Here is a 25,962-nt window from a genome sequence, read left to right as displayed (position 1 = left end):
TTTGGGCTTTGTGTGGGGAAATTAGCTCTCAGTGGAGCAGTTCTATGTCAGAATAATTTTTGTGCAAAGCTTTAGTGACAAGAAAATGGACTGGGAGAAAGATAAAACCACCAGGAGCTTGAGGAAGTTTATGTGTAGCACCTGCAGTTTGCTGTTCCACAGCCCTTGGGACTTTAGATTGCAGCAGTGGGCTCCCCAGGCCTGTAGAGAAGCATTTATTGTTATGAGATTGAAGGGTAGTGCAGAAGGAAAGGGACTCCCTGTGAAAGAGAAGTTGGCATCATCCACTGCTGTAGGTACTATAAGACAGGTGGGGGTAACATCAGCCAATTGATTTGCTTGTCCAGGACTGGGTGAAACACGGAAAGGAACCACAGCAGTAAACCGTGGATTCGTAGGCAATCATGGGCAACTGTGGTCATGCATGATGCCATCAGGCCCAGTAAGTGATTAATTGAGTGAGCCCTCTGTTTGGGAAAGGCCTGAAAGGCAGATATCAAGTTGGCAATATTTGTCTTCCTGTTCATGGATAGGTAAGCATGTTTTGAATCTGCATCCAGGACAGCACCAATATATAGCAGACAATCCTGAGGTGTGAGGCTGGACTTTTTGAGATTCACTGTCAGGCCCAGATCTATGAGGAGAGAGAGAGTAAATCTGATGTCAGAATGGAGGGAGGCCTCATTCTTTCCAGTCCAAAGTCAATCATCCAAGTACAGGTAAATGGAGATACCCTGAGTGCGTAAATAGGCAACCACTGTGCTCATTCACTAGGTAAAAATGCAGGGAGCAGTGGAGAGGACAAAGGGCAAGACCTTATACTGATAAGGCTGTGAGCCCAGAAAAAAAAATGCAGAAACTGGTGATGACATGGACAAATTGCTATGTGAAAATAAGTGTCCTTTAAGTCAAGAATCACATACTACTCTTCTGACAAGAGAGGGAGAATGGTTTGCAAGGAGATCATTCGGAATTTGCTCACATGAACAAACTCATTAAAGTTTCTTAGGTCTAAAAACCGGTGAAGGTTCCCCCCCCCCCCCCACACACACATTATGCTTGAGAACCTGGAAGTGCATAGAGTAGAATTCATCATACATAGTCACAGGAGAGAAAGGTTCAATAGTCCTTCCTTTTTTGCAACAGGGAAATCACCTCTTCCTCCAAGATAGGAGTTCAGTGGCTATATTTTATGTCCGTGTACACAGGAAGGGATTCAAATTCAATGGCATAGCCAGAGACAACTATGCTCAACACCCAGGCATCTGATGTAATTAAATGTCAAGACGGAAGGTACGGTACTAGGCAGGTGGAATGGATGTGGGGGGTATCAGGTACGTACATGGCAGGACAATCAAAAAGGCTACTTTTGTTGTACGGATTGCAATTGGGTCTGTATGCTAATTTTGCAGCTTTGGAGGTCATTCAGCCAAAGTTTTTAAGATCTATTTTGCAGACACCGAGATGTGTCGCAAACGTGATCCTGAGACTGGAAGCTGGTATTCCTAGAGTGGAGGCCCGGGTGTGGCCTTCCATTTTAAGTTACTGGCTGAAGTTACATTTCTTTCCTATAGGCCTTGCTCATCTTACCCTTATGGATAGTTTTAACTCCTGTTGGAAATCTTCATTTTAATTTTTTTTTGTAAACTAAGCCTTTATGGCTTTAGCTTAGAAGTCCTGCTGAAGATGGGATTCATCCGTGTGAGATTAGCACTAAAATAACGGATATATGATATGGAGGCGCAAATTGATCGGTCTTTAATCCCCAAGGAAGTTTTTTGGGGGCTAAATCCCTATAACAACAAACCTGTGAGTTATTTAGATACACTTACAATTGCTAAATATCGCAGGATGTTCACGTTGGCCTGATTTAATGTATTACCTTCAGCTGATTTGGAGGGTAGGTTCAGAAGGATTCCTATAGAACAGAGACTGTTCCTGTGTGATTCTGGAACTCAGGAATCGATTTTTCACATTTTACTTTACTGTTCCCTTTACAGGGACTTTCATCAACATTTTATTGCACCACTATTGGTCGATTACCCAGGGCATACAGACATATTTTATGTTAATTACTTGCTTTCTGATCAGAAGAAGGAGATAACGACTAATGTGACAAAGTTCTGTGTGGTGGCTAGGAAAGTTAGGCATCAGATAGTAGACCAGCTCGTGTAACTTGGGGTTTATTTGTTATGCTGAGACATTATACCAAACTACTGTAAACACTGTTGATTCTTATTTGTTCATATGTTTTGAATTCTGGTCTTTGACCATAAATAAACTCCACTTGGCTGCTTTTGTTGGTCTTGTTGTTTGGGCTTTTGAGGCTCGTGTTGACACTGCTGGTTTGGCACTTTGAGTAGAACTTGGAAGTGTGCCAGAAATCCCCATGGTCTTGAGGAAGCATTGCCTGGAGAAGGAATGGTACCTTTGGGAGGAGGAAGAAAATTATTGAGATATTGGTGCAAATGATTTAGTAGTGTAGTGAGACTTCTTAAGCATCTCATGGTCTCATCGGTGTCCTTGGACAACAAGCCATCCCCATCAAAGGGTAGATTCTCAATCTTCTGCTTCATGTTGGCTTCCAGTGGTGTCAAACAAAGCCAGGCATGATTACGCAGGGAAACTGAAGCAGCTAGCACCTTTGACTCCGTCTCAGTTATGTGCTTTGCAGTGCTAAGGTGTTGGCGTGCCAAGTCAACTGATTTCAAGAGAGTCGCCATAAACATAGTGCGAAAGGAGTTGGTCCTCAGATGCCTCCTCCTTTCCATTAAAAATGATGGCACTTGGCCATGCAAGTCATGTAGCTTGCAATCTTAAGAGACAGGTAGCAAGCAGAGTAGAACCTCCTACCCATGGTAGTAAGCTTGCAGTCTTCTCTGTCAACTAGAGCAGAATGTTTCCTTGCAAATTTCGATTGCAGGGCACAATCTACTACCAGCAAATTGGGAGTTGGATGTTTAAAAAGGAAGAGGCAAGAAGATTCCTGAACCCTATAAAGGTTTTCCACTTTTTTGAGGTTGTGGTTGTCATCACAAGGGCATCCCATGCGGACCTTGAGGAGCCCACCAAGTCCTGTAGCATAAGTAAGGCAGCTGGATGTGCAACTGAAGTAGCAGCTACAAAGTCATATACTGCATCCTTGTCCTCAGTAGCTGGTGGAACTTCGAGACCTAGAGCATTGTCCACTTCTGCCACCTGGACCCTATAAGATTTAGTTTCTTCCAAAGGAGAGCCAGAGGAAGTAGTGGCAACTTGGTCATCAGGAGACATACCCAAAGGTGTCTCAGTGACATCTGAATCTTCTCCTGAGGTATCATCTGCTAGCAAAGGTAACTCAGGGTCAGCCTGTACAGAGGGATGAGGCTGGTCCTCCCAAGGTGGAATTATTTGGTTACCCCCACCCAAAGGTGGTTGGGGCATTGGAACTAAAGTCCCACCAAGGGTAGCAATTGTAGCTGGATGCTTAAAGGTATCAGATAGGACATCTTCCTTGGGCTTTGATGTGCCAGGTTCAGATAACAAGCCCCATAGTTTCATGGTCTTCCATACAGAAGACCAGGAGAGGCGCAAAAAAAAAAAAAAAAGGACAATCCCTTGTAACATTCATGAAGAGGAAGGAGATTTGGGTCAAAAGCCTCACAGAGAGCTAAAATAATTGAGAAGATGTGAAGGCAGATGTGGAGCTGAATGATGGTAGCGGTCTTTCCACAAGGGACCCGGGGAGCATCTTGGTGATTGAAGCAAAGGAGAGGCTAATAGAATTTTAGGCATCATCATTATCATCATCCAGACCCTTAGTAATAGGAAAGCCTTTAAAGGTCAAGGTTGAAGCAGTGATATTCGTAGAGCCAAGTAAGGATTCCAAACAACACGGCTCAGTGTAAAAGGCTGAACCACCACCCCAGGTGAAGGACCAGGCATTGAAGATGGAGAGATAAGAATTGGTGACAGAGGCTATGAAGGCACAGGTGACATGCACCCCACTGACACCACTGATGTTGAAGGCTGGATCACAGCTGACATCAAGGGGGAGATAGTTGCTCGATGTCGAACCACCATCTAAATTGGAGGAACCTTCTTCATGACAGCCTCCCATGCCGAGTGGTTCAACATCAAGGATATATAGAGGGAGTCTTTGTACATTCTGGCCACCGGCTCAGAGAATGGTGGTGGCTTTAAAAAGATGCTTACCTTAGACGCCAATGCCAATGGCACTGAAGAGGTGCTGACTCTTGACATCTAGCCCAATGACAAATTTGAGGAACTTCCTAGAACCACCAGTGCAGGCAAAAAGCTTCCTTGAGGTTGAGCTGGGGAACGAGAGGGTGTGTGAGGGGATGAGGCCACCGCTGATCCTAATGCCAATCCTGATGCCGTTCCCAGTACTGGTTCCGTTGTCAAACAGGAAGCACCCAGCATTCACTCTGACGCCAACCCTGAAGAGTGGTGGCACTTGTGCTCTGGATGGTCACTGGAGGAATGGTCATCACACTTCTTCTTCTTCTGTGTATGCTGATCACCCTCCTCCAGTGACACTGGCTTTTAAAAGGTGGAATCCTCCCAGCACTTAATGCCGAAGGTGCCAGTGTCAATGGCATTGGCAGCACCAGGGCTTGGTGTTGGTGGGCGGAGCACATTTTCATAAATAGATTTCAGCCTTAATTATCTGTTCTTTCTAGTTGCTTTATTGAAAGAAAGGCAGATCTTACAGCTCCCAACGTTGTGAGTTTCTCCCAAACACATTAAATTATCATCATGACTGTTGGAGGATGGCAGAATTCCTCTGTAGGTCTTGCAGTGTTTAAAAGTTTTAGGAGCACTCATTTAGAAGGAAAGCCAGGGACAGTCTGAGTCAAAACCATAAAATCTCTAAGTAATCAAGTCAGGAGGAGAGTCCAAGCGGGAGAAAAATACAGAGTCACAAAACTTGAGGGAAAGTTCGAACAGGTGGTTGTGGCCAGGCTGAGTCAAAATGGGAGAAAAGAGATAACTGATGAGATAGAGTGGAAACCATTGAGAGGAGTCAAGGAACAGTCTGAGTCAAGCTGAAAAAAACAAGAGAACATTTTCCACACAGGAACTAACAGAGAAGCAGAGCAAGAGACCTTCACATTGCAGTGAGCATGATGGACGAGAAAGAACTGAAGGGGAATGCACTCTCCAACCTTTTTTAATGGGCAGTCCCTCATGCCTCAGAAAACTGGAGAGTAGGGATGTGCAAATTGATTCTGATTTGAATCAATTTGACCCAAATCTGGTCGATTTGGGTAATTTGAGCTCCTCCCACCTGCAAGGCAGTGAGGTACTACTCAGTTTATGTTCTAGGAATTTTTTCAAGTGCTTAGACTCTAATGAAAACCGCTTTGTGAACTTTGCTATATAAATAAATATCCATAAGAGTAATAACCTTTCCTCATAATGAATCCCTATGAGGATTCATCCCTAAGAGTCTAAACACCTCAAAAATTCCTAAAAAATAAACTGAGTACCCCCGAGTGTGTGTGTGTGTAGTTGGCACTTGGCAGTTGGCACTATCCAATGAAAGAGCCGGCAGGGGGATCGGGGGCCACGCAGCCCCCAGAAGCTCCATCATGCCATGCACGAGCGCACAGGGCATGCTGGAGAGACCTCTGAGCCGGGAGTTTACTCGCGGAGCCGTGCCGCAGCAACTCATGAGCGAAGAGCCCGGGTTAGTGGAGCACTCGCTCCACTAACCTGGGCTTAGGGGAGGGTTACTTGAGCCACTTGGAGCCACTTGAACCACTTGGTTAGCCACTTGGAGGCCACTGGGCTCACCTGGTGGTTCTCACAGTCAGGCAAAATTGGGCTAGGCTAAGGCGAGTGCTCCGCTAACCTGGGTTTCCCGATCATGTATTGCTGCGGCATGCCTCCGTGCCATGGCAACACATGAGGAGACCCCCATCAGGAGGCTGCAAGCAGCATCCTGGGCTTGGGGGTCTCTCTAGCATGCCCTGTGCACTCACGTGGGGCATACTGGAACTTCCGGGGGTTGCATAGCCCCCGATCCCCATAGCCCCTGCCGGCTCCATGATGGAGCCAGCAGTCATGTGGGTGGCCAATCTGGCCACCCAGGGCTGCAGCCTTGATTTTCTGAGGGGAGAGCGGGCTAAGCCCGCTCTCCCCACAAACCCCCTTACGGCGGGTCTCACCGATTGTGAGACTCGCCTCATAGAGGCTATTCTCACGTGCTGTGAAAACCAGGCTAAGGGAGCCCAGCCCGTTTTCCATAGTGCGTGAGAACTGCCAAGAGCTGCGTGGCTCCTGGTAGCAACACGGCAGCAAACCCTCTTGGGTAGCCTGCTGCTTAAAACAGGTTTTGGGCAGGTTAGTGGATCATGTGTCACTGTAGTGACTCATGAGTATCCCACCAATGGGGAGGCTACAACAAGTCTCCTGGCGTTGGGAGGCTCCCTAGAATGCCCCATGCACTTGCGCGGGGCATTCTGGGACTTTCAGGGCCAGGAGGCCCCCAAACTCCACCGCCCCAACCCAATTACTGTGACAGAGCCAGTAATTGTCTGGGCGGCAGATCTGGCTGCCCAGGGAAGGCTCCCTGCTCACCTGCAGGGAGAGTGGGTCAAACTAGTTTCCCCCGCAAACCTCATTCAGGGTCTATACACAGATCGTGTGTAGAGCCTTATAGTTTTTTTACATTAAGCACAAATGGAGCCCCTAAAAAGTGCTCATCCAGGAATGATCACCTACATTTGGTCAATGGTAAAAAGTGAAGGATAAAGATGAAGAACTGGATATCTATTTCCCCAGCAGATCTAGAGAACTTAGGGGAATTGAGTAACTTCTTCATGCCTATCTCCTAAAGAACAAACAATAAAATGCAATAAAATGTTCCTCAGACCAATCCAAATGTTTCTTTTAATAGGGGGTGATCTGAATGGAATGGGCAATATCATAAAAAGGGCAGTTAAACAAGGTATGCATTACTGTTTCCACCTCAGCAGCTCCACATGGGCACATACGTTCCTCCAACGTTCCTTCCTCAACATACGTCCCCTTTGTTTATTTTTTAGGAGACAGGCATGAAGAAGTTACTCATAGGATTGCTTGTTTTTGTTCTGAGGCATGTAAAATAAGGTGCCTGAAAACTGGTTTTTAAATTTTTACTTATTGTATTGTACTGTATTGCTCTTTGCTGTAGTGTTTATTTGGTCATTGACCATAAATAAATGAGTTCAGTTCAGGGGAATTGAACTACTAAAGCAGAGCTTATGATCAATGATTTTAGAGTTCATGATGTCCTCAAACTGTAACTATGCATTCAGCCTGCATACATGTAAGTAAAACTAATCTGAAGCAAAGCCTGAACTTGGACATCTCCATATGTTTGTATCTCTCAAGTATCAGGCTGTTTAGCCATGCTGTTACTTGAAAATTCAACCCAGGTATGGGCTAGAATGATTTCACATCACTATCACTCACCTTTCTTCACGAAGAGACAGATCAAGGGAATCAAAATGGTGAAACAAACAACTCCAGCTATAATTAGCCACGTCTGAACTGTAAACAATGATTAATATGAATTACACCAAGGAAAAAAGAGTCATTCTATGTGGTTCCCACCAAAGAGCTTAAGTCAGTTGTGTATAAGCTAGGCAAACCACCTACTTTTAATGTTGAAAAGAAAAGCCATTTAGCTGTTGAGTTTCATGAACTGCTATCTTCTTCCCCTTAAACTTCTGAAATCTCATCTAGTTGTTCAGTCAGGCTGTTAGCTAGAATCTGTTTTCTAGTTTCTATGAAGATCTCACAGTTCTCATTAATTAACCCCCCTTCCCCTGTTATACCCAATTACTTTCTGTATGACAAGTTGGGCATCTCCTGAACAAATTTAAGTCTGCGTAACCTTGTGATAAGTGTGATAAGAACATTTTGGAGTTTCCATAGTCATGCAGGTCCATGGAGGGCCATCTAAGAAAGTATTATCCATTGATTAATCTGTAAATACTCACTTACTCTAATGAGGACTTTTAAGTAAAAAAAACCAGTAGAAGATTTTGATTCAAATTTTGAATTTTAAAATTTGGAATTCAAAAGATTAAGGTCATTAGTCTTCATTCAGCTATGGTCATGCACAAATTTGTGCCTAACCAATAACAATCTTGAACAAAGATGCTTATTCCCATCTGCATCAAAGGTACATCTAGCCAGTCTGAGTCAAGCAGTGTATCCCAGAACATGTAGGCATACACATCTAAATACACTACTGCACCTGATTCAGCAGCACATGCAGAAAGTTTCTTCTGCATGTAGATCTCCTTTGCAGATCAAGGTGCATATATTTGTAGAGTTATTTTGATAATTTCAAATTTAAGGAATGCAGCAAAACAGAAGTCTCAAAATTGTATTATAATCTAGAAATTGCATTGTAAACAGGAAATCCTGCAAAAATGCAGTATATGTACTCAATTGAAATTTCTGTGAAATTAAAATTCTATGACATTTAATAGAATTAAATTTGATGCACAATGTATGCCTTCAAAATTGATTAACATTTTTGCTCAGCAATGTTGCTGTGTTGATCTGGATTACCTGAACAGAGAACAAACACTGACAGTATCAGAACAATGTGGTTCACCAATGGGGCAAGACACAAAGATAAAAAAGTTCATCAACTCCCTGTGTCTCATCAGATGAGCACTTAAAATAAGTTATTGCAATCCAATATCTTGTCTTGCAAATGCAATACCCTCTCCAAAGTGTTCTATAAGCAGTAAATTGTCACTTCACAATTAAAATGAGTGTAGGAGAGGGTAGCTAATGAGATTTTCAATGAAACACCATGAATCCACTCTAATTTGCTATCATAGAATCCACACTCAGAATACCTCTGTTACAACAGCACCCTGTACCCCATGGGTTAGAAACCAATGGGGGTGGTTGGCACCCTATGTGCACTACATTACCACTCGCTCTGGGCCACCCCAGCACCCCCCAAGTGCACTTATGGGGCTGCTGAAAGCTCCATGCATACCCTATGAGGAAAAACCTTAAAGACGCGTAAACTTTAACAATTCCCCCAAAATCAGCCCTCTGCCCAAATCCTTTGAAAAATTTCAGGTAGCTTCCTTGACCCTAACTGGCACTACCACCAACCCCACACTGCTCTAGGCCACCCCTTTGCCCCCCGCGTGAAGCTATACATTTGCTGACACCTCAATGCTTCTCTATGGGGAAAAACCTTAAAGACGCGTAAACTTCAACAATTCCCCAAAAATCAGCCCTCTGCCCAATCACTCTGAAATTGGGGTGTTAGCCTCCACCCATTAGGAACTACCACCCCACCCCACTCTTTTTGCCCAGATCCCACGCTATGCCCCTGATCTGCCCCAAAGACACTAAAATTTCAAAAATTCCCCAAAAATCAGCCCTTTGCCCAATTCCCCCGAAATTGGGGTGGTAGCCTCCAACCATTGGGCACTACCACCCCACCCCACTCCACTATTTTGCCCCGGGACCCGTTTTTCTTACCTGAATCGATTCGGATTCAGATTTAATCTGAATCCGAACCGGGGGTGATTCGGGTAGCCCAGATTCGGGCACAGAACGGGGGTGATTCGGTTCGGGTCCCGAACCGAATCACTGAAAACCCAAATTGCACACCCCTACAGCTCAGCATAAATCCAGTGGCTGTTGCTGGTGTTTATCTTATGGGTTTTTTTAGACTGCATTGCAAACCCTTTGGGGACAAGGTTCCATCTCTATTTATTTCTCTATGTAAACTGTTTTGGGAACTTTTGTTGAAAAGTGGTATATAAATATTCATAGTAGTAGTAATAGTAGTAAGGTACTCCAGATGAGCAAACAGATTCAGAGACAATCTTGAAAATGAAGCAATGACTTGGCATGTGAACCCGCAGTGAAGAGGAGCCCTGGGTTTTCTAAGGTAGTCCAGTGCAGAGATCAGCCTGCAGCAGCCCACAGCGGTAATGGCCCAGCCTCAATGGTTCCATTCTAGGTTCCAGTGATTCAGCTCTGAAGTTCAAGGCATTGTCAGGCAGTCAAGTATAGGGAGTTAGCCTGCAAAAGCCCACACAGGAATGACCCAAGGACCCTCAGTTTCAAGAACATCTAGGGCAGTATTAATATGCAGGTCTCCTTGCAAGAAATCCACACAAGGACTTCTCAACTACAATTATTTCAATGCAATGATTGTGGACTCCATAATCCAGTGTATCACCTTAGAAATAGGGACTTGGCAGTCCAGTTTTCCGCTCAAGGGGAAAGGGGATGATCAGCTAGATAGGCTTCTGGGAAGCAGAGGGCCACCAACCTCCTGTATCAAAAGACTCACAAATACATCTAAATATAAAGAATATTTATAGGTTTTTTTCTACTGGGGTATCTTAGCAAGGACTGCAAAAGTAGGGAAATTTAAGGGGGGGGGAGATAATTGGCAATTTTCTGGTGTAAGGTTTTGGGGAAAATGCATGGGTGGGATGGTAGTCCAAACAGAAGAGCTCTGATAAGCTAAAACAATTAACTTGATTGCATTTTGGGGTTGATGGTATAAATCTTGATTGCATTTGGGGGTTTGGTTGCTCAGGTTGGTCTTTTATTTTAAAACCCTTTTTGGCTTCTTCTGGAATTTTGGCATCATTAAGTATTCAAGAATTAAGGGTGGGTACCTAGCCTCTCTGGGCTACATGCACCATCTCAATTTGCATGTCTGTGCCACCTGGTCCAGGGGGAGGCCAATTCCCTCTGGGCACCAAGGGTGTGGCTATTACAGTTATGCATCTTGTTGGACCCCGGAGTCAGAGCCAACATGCCCTTTGCTGGGCATTGTCAGATGGAGTTCTGCAATGACAGCAAGGGCCTTCCAGCAGTTGGGAGCCTCCCTGCTTGGGGAACCCTGTTGGGAATCTAGCATGCGTCACATCCCCTTGCTGCCTTTTCAGTCTCCTCCCTGCCTTTTACTAGGTGGCGAAAGGCAAGAGGACTGCATGTTCCTTTTTCTTCACTCCAGTGGAAGCACATACACAAACCTTTTGTGGTTTGAGTTTAAATTGACAATTTTTCCTTTCTTTATCTAGGTCCTTTTTGGAAATGGAGTTTTTCCTGAGGCTTTAATCCAATCAGACAACCCTCCAAACTGCACACCTGCTCTTTTAGAGAGAGTTCAACCCCATCTAGAACTAGTAAAATCCTCTTGATTGGCTCTCCTAACCATCAGCACCTTCAAGTTGTTTTTATTAGGACTGGGTTTTCTGACTCAAATCATGATCATCTCCAAACCCTGGTTCAGGTTGTTCAGTGCCTCTCTAGAATCAGATGATGAAATAAGGTAAATCTGGGTTTTATCAGCATATTGGCAATACCTCAGCCCAAATAACGGGACAGTCTCCTCTAATGGTTTTATGTAGACATTAAACAGCATGAGGGATAAGACTGAACCCTGTGGAACCGCATCAAACAAAGAGGCAAGCAGTAATCCTCCCATACTACATTGGTTCTCAAGAAAGAATCAGAGAGCCGGGTCTCACGATCAGTGAGACCCAGTTTCTGCAGCAGAACGGGGAGACTGGGCTAAGCCCGCTCTTCCCACTCACAATCAGAGCGGGAGCCCTGGGCGGCCGGATTGGCCACCCACACAATTGCCGGCTCTGTGATGGAGCCAGCGGGGGCTGGGGAGCTTGGGGGGCACGCGGTGAGCACGCAGGGCATACTGGGGAGACCCCCGGAGCCGGGAGGTGGCTTTTCGCCTCTCCTCCGGGGGTCTACTCGTGAGTAGCCATGGCGTGGAGCCGCGCCGTGGCTACTCATGATCAGGAAGCTTGGGTTAGTGGAACGCTCACTCCGCAAACCCGGGCTTAGGGGAGGGCTACAAAAGCAGGCTAGCCACTTGCCTGCGAGCCCGGTGGTTTACACGAGCAGCAAAAATCAGGCTAGGCTCTCCTAGCCCAGTTTTTGCTGCTTGTGAGAATAGCCCCAGAGCCTATCAAAATTCAAACCCCTATCACCATCCCCAAGAGGTGATCCAGAAAAGTAATTTGTCTGGTGGTAATGAATGTCTCTGAGAGATGCATCAGAAGCAACAGGGGCACACTCCTCCCAACTAGTTCCTAGCATAGCTCACCCATAAAGATGACCATGGTGGTTTTGTTCTTGAATCTAGGATGGAAGCCAGATTGAGAGGGTTCTATATCATTCATGCAATCCAAGACCCTCTGTAGCTGAGAGGCCACCAGATGCTCAATTATCTTGCTCAAAATGGGAGGTTTGAAATTGGCTTCTAATTATTTAGGCAGAGAGATATAGGAAGGGCTTTTAAAATAGTAGCTTCACCAACACCTCCCTGCGGCTCAATGGTATCCTGTTTTCCTTTAATGAGGAATTTCTCCACTGGCAGCTTTTACTAGCAATCCTGGGCACATGAGGTTAAGCTCATGCTGCCTATGATCTTTGTCTACTCTTTCAGGCTGCACCAACTGAAATGAATCCATTACAAAAGGACAGAACACTGCTTGAGGCAAAAAATCTGATCCTGAAAAAAACTCTGAAGTCTAAGTCAGCACAGAGTGAGTCGGGCCGCATCCAACTTTATCTGCAAAGTGACATACAAAATGGTAACAGTGGGCTTAATTATCTGGGGAGAAGAGTGGAGCAAAGATTTAGCCACATGAAAAGCTCTGCTGACCTACACTGAGTTGATGAAATAGTGACAGAGAAGGAGGCGAGTCTAACGATCAGTGAGACTCACCGTTACGGGGTTTGCGAGGAGAGCGCAGCTCCCGTTGCAGCACACGACTGCCAAAACGTGGGCTAGGCTCCCTTAGCCTTCTTATTGGCAGTTGTGAGAATTGCCTCAAAGAAGTCTTTTCTCTGCTGTGAATGCCACCACTACAGAGTAACCCATAAAATGGGGTTCCAGCCAGATTTGTCATTAGTCTTTCTCTAGCATTGCTCTAACCATTGTCTGAATTCCTTCATCTCACTACCAAGTGGGGGGTGAAGGCTGAAACCAACACACACAGTTCAGTTTAGGGGGGGTTGTGATTTTTTGTATCTTTTAAAAATTAAATTATACTTACTGCCACCTAGTCTGGGGTCTTAGATTTGGCTGGGGTGTGTGTGTGTCTCCCAAAGTCCCCTCCCTGCTGACCTCCATTTATGTCCAAAATCACCTAGTTTGGACTGTCCAGCCCATTCTGGGCCTGCCCTCCATTGCGGTGGCCATTTTGAAGGCTGCCGTGCATTTTCAAATGGCATCTGCATAGCTGGGTCACCCAGGCCATGCATAGGCCCATTGGCCATGTGTGGCGGCCTCCAAAATGCCTGCCGCAATGGAGGGCAGGCCCAGAACTGGCAAAAGACCAACTGACCTGGGCAATTTGGACATAAATGGAGACCGATAGGGTGCAGGTTAGGGGGAAACTTCTGGAGATCCCCCCCCCAGCTGGGAGGATTCAGACCAATAGCAGACCGAACGAGGAGGGGGTCAGTTCTATATAGAGCCATATATAGAACTTGTTCAACATCAGACCTGTTCGCACATCCCTACTGTCCATATTAGTGGAGCCTCAGTATAGATGTTGAAATCTCCCAGGAAAAAAAGCTTGGGGATTGCAGCACCACCTCTGAGACTTCCCAGCCAGCTCAGGTAAGGAGACATACTGTAGGTGGAACTGGTTGGTTAGAATCCTTATACTATCTCAGAGACCCTCAAAATTCTGGAGACTGCCTATCTGGGCATCTGGCTAGGGGAACTGAATCAAGGAAGATGACTGTCACTCTGTCTCTGTGTACCCGAATCTAGCTGTTTCGGGTGATTTGTATACCAAAAAAATCGCCCCTCTGCAAGCCCAGCAAGATTCGGGTCCAAAACAAATTGCCCAAATTTCAGAGCCGAATGTTTTGTTGTTTCAGATCTCCATTTTGGGGGCAATCTCTGTATAGTCTCCATTTTGTGCTTTGACGTCGTTTTGAATTTCCCACCCTTCCAGGCTTCAGATTGGTGAATGAAAACATAGGCTGATCTTCTGATGATTCCCTCCTTGTTCCAGATTGACTCTTGCCAGTGCTGACTGACCCCGCATTGGCTAGGGGAAGGGTCAAAGAAGGGGATAGGGTGGAGGGAGTTCAAGGAGGGATTTTCAATGAGATTTAAGGAGGTAGCAGCCACCATTCTGCCTTGTGGGAGAAGAAAGAGAGAGAGCTGAGCTTTGCTTTGCCTTGCCTATTGCCTTCTGTCTTGCCAGCCTGAGTCCAGCCTGCCTTGCCACCCAGCCTGCCTGCCCGTGCTGCGTGCCAGTCTGGAATGGATTCTCTGCTGCTTTGTGTTTTTGTTCCTGATTCGGGAATAGAGAAGAAAAGAGAATCCTATCTTTTTTCACCTCCTTCCTGCTGCTGAGAGAATCACTGCCTGCGCCAGCCGCCAGCCCCAGAGCCCCTGTGGCCACTGGTCACCTGGCCAGCCACAACTCCCCCGCCCCCGATTTTCCATGCTCCCCCCCCCCGCATCTGAAGACTGAAGAAGGAGAAGAAGAAAGACTAGACTCAGCAGAGAACAAACCATAGAAGTGGAAAACTGGACCCAACGTGCGTGAAGCCCTAGACTGAGTGAGTACCCATTTAAACACACAGACACACATGGATGTCTCTGGAATTGTGTATTCTTGGGGTTTTTTCCTGTTTGGAGGGAGGTTTGGGGTTGCAACTGAATTTTAAAAGTTGTGTATTGTTTACTTTAAAAGAAGTTTAAATAGGGGTTCTGTCTGTGGGAGGGATCCCCATTAGCTAGTACTAATAGCTGGTTAGAAGGGTAGCATAGCCTCATGGTTTTAAAAAACAATTCTGTCTTTTCCCCCATTCCTAAGATTTTTTCTTGCATTTTTAAAAACAGAAGCCTGTCCTCCAGCCCTCTGTGCCCATAATATAGATCAGTATTAATATTCTCTGCCCAGCAGACTACAGGCTCTGAGTGGGCATAGACTCTAGCCTCCTCCCTGCACCAATTTACCACCATCCCTAACTGCAGCATTTAAACAAAGAAAGTCTTCAGCTATCCCCATAGTCCAGCAGCAGCCTATATATTTGTATCTGTTCCCTGCCCAGCAGCCTACAGGCTCTGAGTGGGCCCACAGTCCAGCCTCCTCACTGCACCCATTTACCCCCCACCCCCAAGTGCAGCATTCTGAGGCCATGGCAAAAATTAACCCTAAACCCACTAACCCTTTCACAGAGCACACATGGACAGGTATACTATGCTTCCCCCCTACATAATCTCAAGTCTAGCAGTATATACATTATGCAATTCAAATGCTTTGGTTTGTTGTTGTGCCTGTATTTGGGGGGGCCTCATGGATGGGCACAGGACAGGTTCTCTCTCTCTCTCTGTGTGGACTTCTTTGCAATAATGATTGGGTCATATTGTGACTTCTATCATCATCATCATCTTTATTCAAACTAGATTGCTAGCCTCTACAATAAGTTGTGCTGGTGCCACAGGCTCTGATCCATTGCAGAAATGTTAAAAAAAAATGTGCCAAAAAAATTATGTGCCATTGTTGTCATCAATCATCATTCTTCTACTTGTGTAGGTGGGAGGGTGGCCAAACCTTGCTGTTCCACTGGTAGAATGTTTTGCATCCTTACCTGGCCCGCTTATGGCCAGGTGCCACAGACGTAGCGGTGTCTGTCTGCTGCTTGTTGGTGAAATGCTTTGGGGGAGGGAGGGCACATTTGATGCTGTTGTTGGCCTTAGTCTGCTGCCCACCCTAGTCTGCTGCATCTGAGATATCGCATTTACTTGTTTGCTTGTTGCTGGCTGCTGCTGTTATCTTGCATTGGGAGGGGGAGTGTGCGGCAGTGCATTTCATTGTTGTTGATCTACACACTATTGTGTGTAGATCAATTGCATTTCTGTTGTGAGGGGATGGTGGGGCACAGTGGATGTGGTGAGCGACACAGTGGATGTGTGTGACCTTTGGAAACCTTGTTCTTTGCAAAGCTCTGTTGTTGTGTGCTGCATCCACCCTATGGGACAATGGGGAAAGACAGTGCCCATTTCTGCCGGTGGGTGCCTCCTAGGAGTGCCACAGTGGGTCAGGTGGTATTGCCCCAATGGGTGCCTGCTACCACCCAGATTTCAGAGGAATTGGGCAAAGGGTTGATTTTAAAAGAATGTCTGAAGTTTGTGCAACTTTAAGCGTTCCCCCATGGGGAATAATGGCAATTTCAGCAGCCTCATAACTCCACTTGGGGGGCACCGGGGTGGCCCAGAGTGAGTGATGGTATAGTGCACATAGGGTACCAACCACCCCCAAACCCACAAGCCCATGGGGCACTGGGTTTTGTTGTTACTGAGGTGCTCTGAGAGTAGATTCTCTGGTAGCAAATGAGAGTTGATTCAATGTTTGTCATTGAATTCAATTTGCTACCAGAAAATCTACTCTCAGAACACCTCAGAAACAATCAGTACCCCATGGGCTTGTGGGTATGGGGGTGGTTGGCACCCTATGTGCACTACATCACCACTCGCTCTAGACCACCCTGGTGCCCCCCAAGTGGAGTTATGGGGCTGCTGAAATCCCCATTATTCCTTATGGGAAAAAGCTTAAAGATGCGCAAACTTCAGAAGTTCTTTAAAAAATCACCCCTTCCACCAATTTCTTTGAAATCTGGATGGTAGCAGGCACCCATTGGGGCACTACCATTTCTGCCCCCGATACTCCTTTTCTGCCCCAAAGACACGCCAACTTCAAAAATCATTTAAAAATCACCCCTTTGCCCAATTCCTTTGGAATCTAGGTGGCAGCTTTCCTGCACCCAATGGGCACTACCATCCACCACAACCTGCTCTGGGCCATCCTGGTGCCACCTCCCTCCCAGGGAGTTATACCTAAGGCTGCTGAAATCCCTGTTATTCCCTATGGGAAAAAGCTTAAAGATGCATCAACTTCAAAACTTCTTTTATAAAAAAAACCACCCCTTGGCTCAATTTATTTGAAATGTGGGTGGTAGCTTCCACCCATTGGGCACTACCACCCACCCCTCTCCTTTAGCCTCAGGACCCCCTTTTTTGATCCAAGTAGATTAGGATTTAGATTCAGAAAATTTGGGTACAAACAGAATCTGGGTTGATGGAGGGGGGTGTCAGATCCAGACTCAAAACAAATTGGAGGTTATTTGATTCGGGTACAAATCAAATTTTAAAAAAAAGATTTGTGCACATCCCTAGTAAGCATGCTTCTTCTATATGTGGCTCTCTCTTGTGAATTAAGATGTGTATATATTTAGAAAACCATTCTGATAGTTTCAGATTATGGAAGTACAGCAAAACATTAAACTAAAAATACTGCCATAACGGTTGATGTACTCAGTTGAAATTTGTGAAATTAAAACAATTATTCTTTAAAAATTAATAGAATTAAGATGTTCACATTTGATGAACATTTTTACTTACCAGGAAATGTGTTGATGTTGCTGTCACCAGTGTTGCTGGATGGATCATGATTAGCTGGACAGAGAATAAAACTGCCAGTATCAGAACAACCTGGTTCACTACTAGGCCAAGAACAACTCAGGAATAAAGATTTCCACAAACTCTGAGTTCATTCTCATGAGCAGCATTACCTGGGCCAGCATAGCCCTACTCAGGGCTGTGAGAATTGCCAGGATTGGTTCCAATTCCAGCACTCCTCAGCCTTAGGTTTTTCACTCAGGCAAAGAGTGAGGTAGGAGGGTGCACGTTCCCCAATATCCCCTCCAAATCTCCTTTTGGGCTGCCAGCAGCCATTTAAATGATAGAGGCTGGGGGGAAGGAGCAACCTGGCCTCTAGCATTTTCACAATGCATCACTGCTTTTATGGTACTTTATGAGATTCCTGGAGACCAGGCTTTTGTTTCTGGCTTCCAGATTGCTGCACCGCTTGCCGCAGTGATGATCATGTGGGTTGACAAGTGGCATGACTGCAGGATCACCGGTGTGTGTGTGTGTGTGTGTGTGTGTGTGTGTGTGTGTGTGTGTGGCGGGGGGGAATAGGACCAATTCTGCACCATGCCCCAGCCCTCACTGCCCACAGGACAAATGGTACTATGAACAACCTTCCTCTGTCACATCAGATGAACACTTAGAAGAAATTGTTGCAATCCAATATTTCCTCTCCAAAGTCAATATCCCCTTCAAAAAAATCCTATAAGCAGTAAGAGCAACTGTCAGCTCACATTTCAAGTGACCACAAGGGGATGGTTTGACCTCAGAAGGTACGCTTTCTCCAAATCTAGATCCACTACCATGAAATTGTTTGGTCAGTTCTTATTTCAAATGTGTGAAACTGTTCTGTGATAATACTGTTTACTGTATGCAATAAGCAATCTAATAACAATTGTTCATATAAGACTATATGAAGCCCTGTTCAGTCATTGGTCTGGTTCAGATGTCACATGAAACATAGGATGATGGTAAATTGACACCTGGGTTCAACTTTACAACACTTGCCACTGGAGGGGAAGCTCTGCTAGATGGCTGCTGGTGCATGTGCTAGAGGAGAATGAGGCAAAAACAGTAACTGAGACAGTTAGTACTAGTGGCAGCTGCTCCAGCATCTGATGCTGCAGAGGGATTGGCTCATTCACTCATTGAAGAAGCTCCCCCTGACACCAATACTACTGGAACTGGATGCAGGGCCCAAATAGGAGAGGGGGTGTACCAGCTGAGTAACAGCTTACTGTTCACTCTCCCACCTCTCCAAAGAGGAAAGAGGAGAGGTAGGGCAGGTCCCATTTACACTTTTTGCCCCAGGACACATGTCAAGCTTGCTACACCCTGGCTTGAAGAGTAAATTGAACTCTTCTACCTCAGGCTGGCAGGCACCATCTAGTTGCAGACATACAGGCAGGTGCTGGTGTAAAAATGGCAGAGGCCATCTTTCCACCTGATGTAAAGAAATCTGCCTTTTGCCTTCATAAAAAGTGCAACATGTCCCCTCTTCTTGCCCAATCCTTTATATTTCCAGAATGGTTTATTTATATTTTATACATTTATATTCACTATTATTATTCGCTGATTGCTCCTGATAAATGCTCTGAATCCTTGAAAGAAAATCAGTCGCACAATTCATCATCTCCAAAACCTTAAACAAAAGACCAATCCAAATTGTCAAAGGCTTTCTCTTCATCCAAAAAAAATCATTGCTGCTTTACTCTTCTTTCTTGAGATGTCCTCTATTGCATTCAATACAAATCTCAGATTATCTTTTATATACCTCTTTAGTATACTGCCCAAAATGCAAGTTCTCTGGACATCTTAGAAAACAATAAAAACAACCAATAAAAAGATTAAAATATTTCAACAATTAAAATTTAAACTATTAAAAAAAATTAACACACAATTAAAACAGTATCTAATTAAAAGCCTGGGTGAACAAATGCATCTTGACTGCCCTTTTAAAAGTTGTAAGAAATGGGGAGGGGCTGATTTCAGCAGGAAGTGTGTTCCAAAGCCTCGGGACAACTATGGAGAAGGCCCGTCCCCAAGTAGCCACCAGACGAGCCAGTGGCAACTGCAGACGAACCTCTCCAGATGATCTCAATGGGCGATGTGGCTCATAGCAAAGAAGACGTTCTCTTAAACGTACAAGGTTATAACCAAAACCTTGTACTTTTCCCAGAAACTTATCGGCAGCCAGTGTAGCTCTTTTAAGATAGGAGTGATATCATCTCTCTGAGATGACCCAGAGACCAACCTGGATGCCGCATTCTGGACTAACTGCAGTTTCCGGACCACATACAAAGGCAGCCCCACAAAGAGCGCATTGCAGTAGTCAAGTCTGGAGGTGACCAGCAGATGTACTACTGTTCTGAGGTCATTTATCTCAAGAAATGGATGCAGCTGGCATATCAGCCAAAGCTGATAAAATGCACCTCTGGCGACTGCCTCAACCTGGGGCACCAGGGAGAGTTTTGTGTCCAGAAGCACTCCCAGACTGCGTACCTGTTCATTCTGGGAAAGTGTGACCCCATCCAGAACAGGCAGATCAAAATCATCTCCCGAGTTCAAACCCCACACAATAAGTACTTTCGTCTTATCTGGACTCAGTTTCAGCTTGTTACCTCTCATCCAGCCCATCACTGCCTCCAGGCAGGCATTTAGGGAAGTTATGCCTTCTGCTGATGATGTTGACATGGAGAAATAGATTTTGGTGTCATCAGTATACTGACAACACCCTGCACCAAATCTCCTAATGATCTCTCCCAGTGGTTTCATGAAGATGTTAAACAACATTGGAGACAATACGGCGCCCTGAGGGACACCATACTGGAGTTTTGTTTTTGAAGAACAACAGTCATCGAGAGACACCATCTGGAATTTGCCTGAGAGGTAAGCGTGGAACCACTGTAAAGCAGTGCCTCCCACCCTCAACACTCTCAAACGTTCCAGAAGGATACTATGGTCGATAGTATCGAAAGCCGCCGAGAGATCAAAAAGGACCAACAGAGTCACACTCCCTCTGTCAATTCCCAATTGGAGATCATCCATCAGGCCGACCAAGGCAGTCTCCACCCCATAGCCCACCTGAAAGCTGGTCTGAAATGAGTTTAGATAATCAGTTTCATCCAAGACTGCCTGGAGTTGGGAGGCCACTACCCTCTCTATTACGTTGCCCAGCCACGGAAGCTTGGAGACAGGCCTATAGTTGCTCAACTCTGAGGAAACAAGGGCAGGCTTCTTCAGAAGAGGTCTAATAATTGCCTCCTTAAGACAAGGAGGCATCCTGCCCTCCCTCAGACAAGCATTTATGAACTCCACCAGGCCTTTTACAAGAACCTCCCTGCCAGATAGTATTAGCCATGTCGGGCAAGGGTCAAGAGAACAGGTGGTAGGCCGCATTGCTCCAAGCAGATTGTCCACATCCTCATGAGTCACAAACTGAAACTGATCCTGCCTAACCACATAAGAGGAGTCGCTGGACACCTCCGATTAAGACACTGCAGTAATTGTGGGGTCTATATCCAAGTCAGCCCGAATAAGAGAGTTTTTCCACAAAGAAATCATTAAACACGTCACAACGGGTAATAGATGGTTCCAAATTCTGATTCAAGGGAGGAGGGGCACTCACTAGCCCTCTCATGACCCTCGACAGCTCCGCCAGACATGAACTTGCGGACGCAATACAGGCCAAAAAGAATTTCTTCTTTTCTGCCCATATTGCCAGAGCATACATCTTCAAATGTGCTGTATGCTGTAATCTGTCGGATTCGAGTCGAGTCTTCCTCCACTTGTGCTCCAGTCGTCTACCTCGCCACTTCAGCCCCTGTAGTTCTTCTATATACCAAGGGGCCAATTTTGAAGTGGGTCGGAGAGGACGCTTAGGTGTGATCATGTCGACTGCCCTGGTGAGCTTGCTGTTCCAGTTCTCCACCAGAGCATCAAAAGGATCACCGGCAGAGCCAACACTAGATCCCTCCAAGGCTTTTTGGAACCCTATTGGATCCAATAACCTTCTCGGCTGGACAATTCTAATGGGCCCCTTGCCCCTGCAAAGGTGGAGTGTGACTGTGAGTCCAACCTTAACCACATGGTGGTCCGCCCATGACAACAGGGAAATCACAGGAGTCCCCACCTATGGAACACCACCCTGATCAGAGTGAAAGACCAGATCAAGCGTGTGACCTGCAATGTGCGTTGGTCCCGAGGCCCTTTGGGATAGGCCCATAGTTGTCATGGCCAATATGAACTCCTGAGCCAACCCAGACAAATTGGTCCCATAGTGGACACTGAAATCCCCCAGCACCACAAGCCTGGGAGACTCCAACGCCAAACCCGAGACCAAGTCCATCAGCTCAGGGACTCCATTGGGCAACGGGGCGTTTGGTACACCAAGAGAAGTCTCAGTCTATCCCCGTCCCCAAACTTAGGTACACACATTCAATATGGTCAGACACTTCCACAGGGATCCTGGTAAGGGAGAGGTTACTCTTGTAGACCACAGCCACCCCACCTCCTCACCCACATCCCCACACCTGCTCCTCAACAGAGTACCCTGTAGGGAGAAGCTGGGACCAGACTGGGCCACCAGCCTCCCCCAACCAACTCATCAGATCATGGATGGTTTCTGACTTATTCTGGACAGACCTGGCATTACAGAGGAACAAGGTGAGAGTCTGTGGGAGGTTGGCACTGCTCCCCAAAGTCAAAGAGCTGGCAGGGCAGCTGGAAGGGGAAACAGCTAATAGGTTTCTGAATTCCTTTCCTCTGTATTGACATGCAGACCTGCCAACTTTACTTCCTCTATTCCCCACCATCACCGAAATAGTCACCCCACCGTCAGTAGACACTTCCCCCGTCTCCCCATCCCCAGACTAATCAAGACACATCTGAAACACCCAGGATCCAAAAACAATAGAAGCCAAAAAATATCACCAGGCCCTCATTCCCCCCCCCGAAGTGGCTCCCCCAAAAGGGCGACCCCACCGATGGCAGGCCCACCACCACAGGGCAGCAGTCCTTTTATAAGCCCAGAAAGATGGCTAATCTGAGCAGCTGACCCTCAGGAACTGCTGACTCATCCCCTCTGGCCTCGATCCTGCACAGACTCACCTCCAGGGCCGCCACAGCCCCACATGTTAGGGGGCACACAGGCTGGCAAGCTGACAACAGCAGACAGCAACTGCACAGGCTCTCACCACTGGGCGGCCACTGTCTCTGGGAAGCAGATGTTAAAGCCTCCTCTTCCCTACAAGGCTTCTGGCAACTGAGCTTAGGTTGGGCTTAGAGTTCTGAAACTGGGCACACATTTAATCCAAGATGGCAGGACCCTGCCATTTTGGACTACAATATTTCCTTGAAATATTTTTATTTTAAGGGAATTGGTCAATCCTGTGATTTTTAATGATACCCCACCACACACTGCAATAAGGTTGTCAGAAAGAGTTCTCTGTCCATACAGTATTTCACACCTAGTGAAAGTGGAACTGTTACACCTGACTTTTTAAAAAACAAACAAACAAACAAACACAAATGTACTATGCTCAAGTTAGTTTGTGATCCAAAAGGTCTGCATATGAGCAACAAGGGGCATGTATTATGATTTTAATTCCCCCTCCCCTTAAATATGCACTATATATCCAAGTTGGTTTTGTGTTTGAACTGTGGAGCAAGGGACACGAGTTTGCAGATCCTGCATTTTGTTGTCATCTGAAAAAGTCTCATGAGCAATCTGACATTTGTATAGTTAAATAAATATTCTGTTGCCCCCCCTCCCTTTTACAGGCTTTTGTTTTCTCCCTCCATCAAGGCAAGGGTGAGGTGGCAGGATACAGTGCAAGGGAGTGCAGGGCAGCAGCGAGGTGGGGGCCACACAAGGGCATGTGAGGTGGTGGTGGGCCTTGTGAAGACATGTGAGTCACAGGAAGTGAAAGTAGGTTGACAAATTGACTTGCAAGGGCATGCAAGGCAGTGGTGAGATTTCAGGGGGTCTTGTAAATACACACAAAATAGTGGCCGGGTGGCTCATGATTTGTGTAGGAACATGAGCCTGCAGTGAGCATGGAAATTGGTGGTGGCAGTGGGTGCATGGAAACACAAGGCAATAGTGGAATGATTAATCAGTTTGTGAGGACACACCAGGAAGCAGAGATATTTCTGGGGACATTGCAAGGGTAGGCAAGGCAGTGGTGAATGGTGCATGAAACTATGAAGGCATATGAGATGGTGGCAGAAGTCCATGTGAGGGCATGTAAGGTGGAAATGGTGTGGTGAATGAGATTCCAAAGGCATGTGAGGTGGTGACTGGGTCCTTTGTGAGGAGACACAAGGCAGTGGTGAGGGTGCAATGGGCAAAAAATAATCAGGGGCATCTCTAGCTAGTAATTGACCTCTTGTCATGGGGTTTTATGAGGCTGATTGTGTAGCTTTTAGTTATTTTATGCTGTATATTTATCTATGATAACTGTCCAAAGTTTTAATTTTGTTTGGCTTACAGCTGTAAATAAAATGATTGATTGAACTAGCTAGTAATTGGGGAAGTAGAACTTGTTGAGTTTCTTCTGGGATGCATCCCTCCCCAGCCCAATGTCCAGCTGAAAGACCAAAGTAAACAGAACCTCATTTGTAAAACCGGCATAATATGAGACTTAAAGTATTTTCAGCTAAGAAGTTAAGTTGCAGTTGCAGTTTCCATGCTTTTTAGAGCACAAGTAAAAATCAAAAATTTAACTCTCATCTTAAACTGTAGGTTTTTGGATAACTAATTCTAGAATAGCTGTAGAAAACTAATCTGATCTAAGCAGGGAAATCATGATTCTCAGTTATTAGCAAGAAATAGCAAGTAGTGGAATCATCAGGAGATGGAGCCATTCTAAGTATGGGGCATTAATAGGAAGAGATTAGGCCAAAGGCCAGAAGCAAGGGATAGAGAATGAAACTTCAACACCCATTCTGACCCCTTAGACATTCAGCACAATGAGATACCACAACAATACTAAGAAAAAGTAATTCCAATGATCTTCACACAACCTGAAACATCCACTGCTAGGAAATGGCAGTTCATGACCCTTTCCCACTCTAATAATTTCTACATACTTACTTGGTTCGAAAATCACTTTCTGAGCAGGACTGAGAGCAGATGTCTCCACTTGGTTATTTTCATTCTTTTGTTCATACCCACAGGAATACTGGCCTGAATTCTGCTGAGAAGTATGCAATGAGTGCACAACAGCATTGGATTCTGCTTTATGGGATGAGAAGGGATGTCCATTTCTACAGAAAAAAAATTTAGTCGCCAACAAGCCTAAGGGACCTATACATAGCAGTGAGACCTGTTTTCTCTCTTGAATATAAGTTTCATTCAGGAAAATTGTAGGGGCAGGAAGTTTACCTAGAACAATAAAGAGAGAGTATGTTAACACAGAGCAAGACGGAGAGTTACAAGGAATTACTGCCTGAACTGTCATGTTTTCTGAGTGTTCTTTAATCTAATGGAAGCAGGATAAATTGCCACTATTAATTTTTGTGTTTTACTGCTTTTTATGCTATATTTAATTGTTGCTGATACATTGTTTGAATGATTTGTTTTGTAAAACTGGTATATTATATTTCTTTTTTTAAAATAACCATATTGAGGATACATACTGTATTTACCTGAATCAAAGACAACACTGAATTTAAGATGAACCCCTTAAAAATGCAGGTTATACTGTATTTATGGAAAAGCTAATGGACTCCAAATTTAAGATGACCTGATTTCTAATATTAAAGAACTTGGGGAAAACCTCATCTTGATTCAGGGCCTCTAGTTTTATGGTAAATACAGTATTTCCCTGCTTTAAAAAATCAGTCCTAAAGGCATCTCTGAGCTATGGAGGAGTTGTACCTTTATTATTATTATTATTTAAGTTTTTGCCTTCTCATCTCCTTAATTTTATTATTTGATTATTATAACATTACATGGGGATTATGCTGCATATTACAACTGACATCGCATTGCCCAATCTCCTACGTAGACTCACCTGTAGGCTGGCAGGGCCCCGGATCTAGGTCACCAACAGCTTTGCCCAAATACCAGGGAGTTGCAAACAAAGTACCTGTAATGACATGCAAATAACAAGATTCAGTGTTTGGAAAAAAGAAAATGCAAGGGTCCAGCATTAAACCCCAAAGGTTGATCACAACCTCCCCCCACTGGTAGTTTTGCTTATACCATCAGATAAAATTATCAGGTTTAGATAGGTTTTAATGTAAATCCTCAATCCTATAACTACATGTTTGTAAAAACAAGTGTCATTCCATACAGATATCCTAGGCAAAGTATGCTAAATGCCAGAGCACCATATGAATCAGCTTCTGCAGAGAGAATTGTATGATCATTTGTATGTGTTGCAGTGTGTGTGCGTAGGTGAGGTGGATGATAGGGATGTCCAAGAGAAACAGATAAAAATCTTCCTTTTCCAGATGTTTTAGGCTTCTGTCTCCAATAATAT

At 45.3% G+C, this 25,962-nt stretch overlaps 1 protein-coding gene across 2 annotated transcripts in view; it reads right to left on the bottom strand.

Moving 5' to 3' along the window:
- LOC128330188 (erythroid membrane-associated protein-like) overlaps positions 1-24,724 on the bottom strand; it is a 146,982-nt gene extending 122,258 nt beyond the window's left edge. Inside the window, exon 1 of one of the 2 annotated variants that reach the window (XM_053262636.1) lies at positions 24,570-24,724. The gene's annotated coding sequence lies outside the window, so the exon portion shown is untranslated. Of the gene's footprint in view, positions 1-7,461; positions 7,488-24,569 lie in introns of those variants that run through there. The other variant, XM_053262637.1, reaches the window with a different exon arrangement.
- Positions 24,725-25,962: the final 1,238 nt, after the last annotated feature.

This window comes from Hemicordylus capensis, chromosome 6, assembly GCF_027244095.1.
Source record: "Hemicordylus capensis ecotype Gifberg chromosome 6, rHemCap1.1.pri, whole genome shotgun sequence".
Lineage (NCBI taxonomy): Eukaryota > Metazoa > Chordata > Lepidosauria > Squamata > Cordylidae > Hemicordylus > Hemicordylus capensis.
Note: the sequence above shows the minus strand (reverse complement) of the source record. Positions and strands in the feature narration are given on the sequence as shown.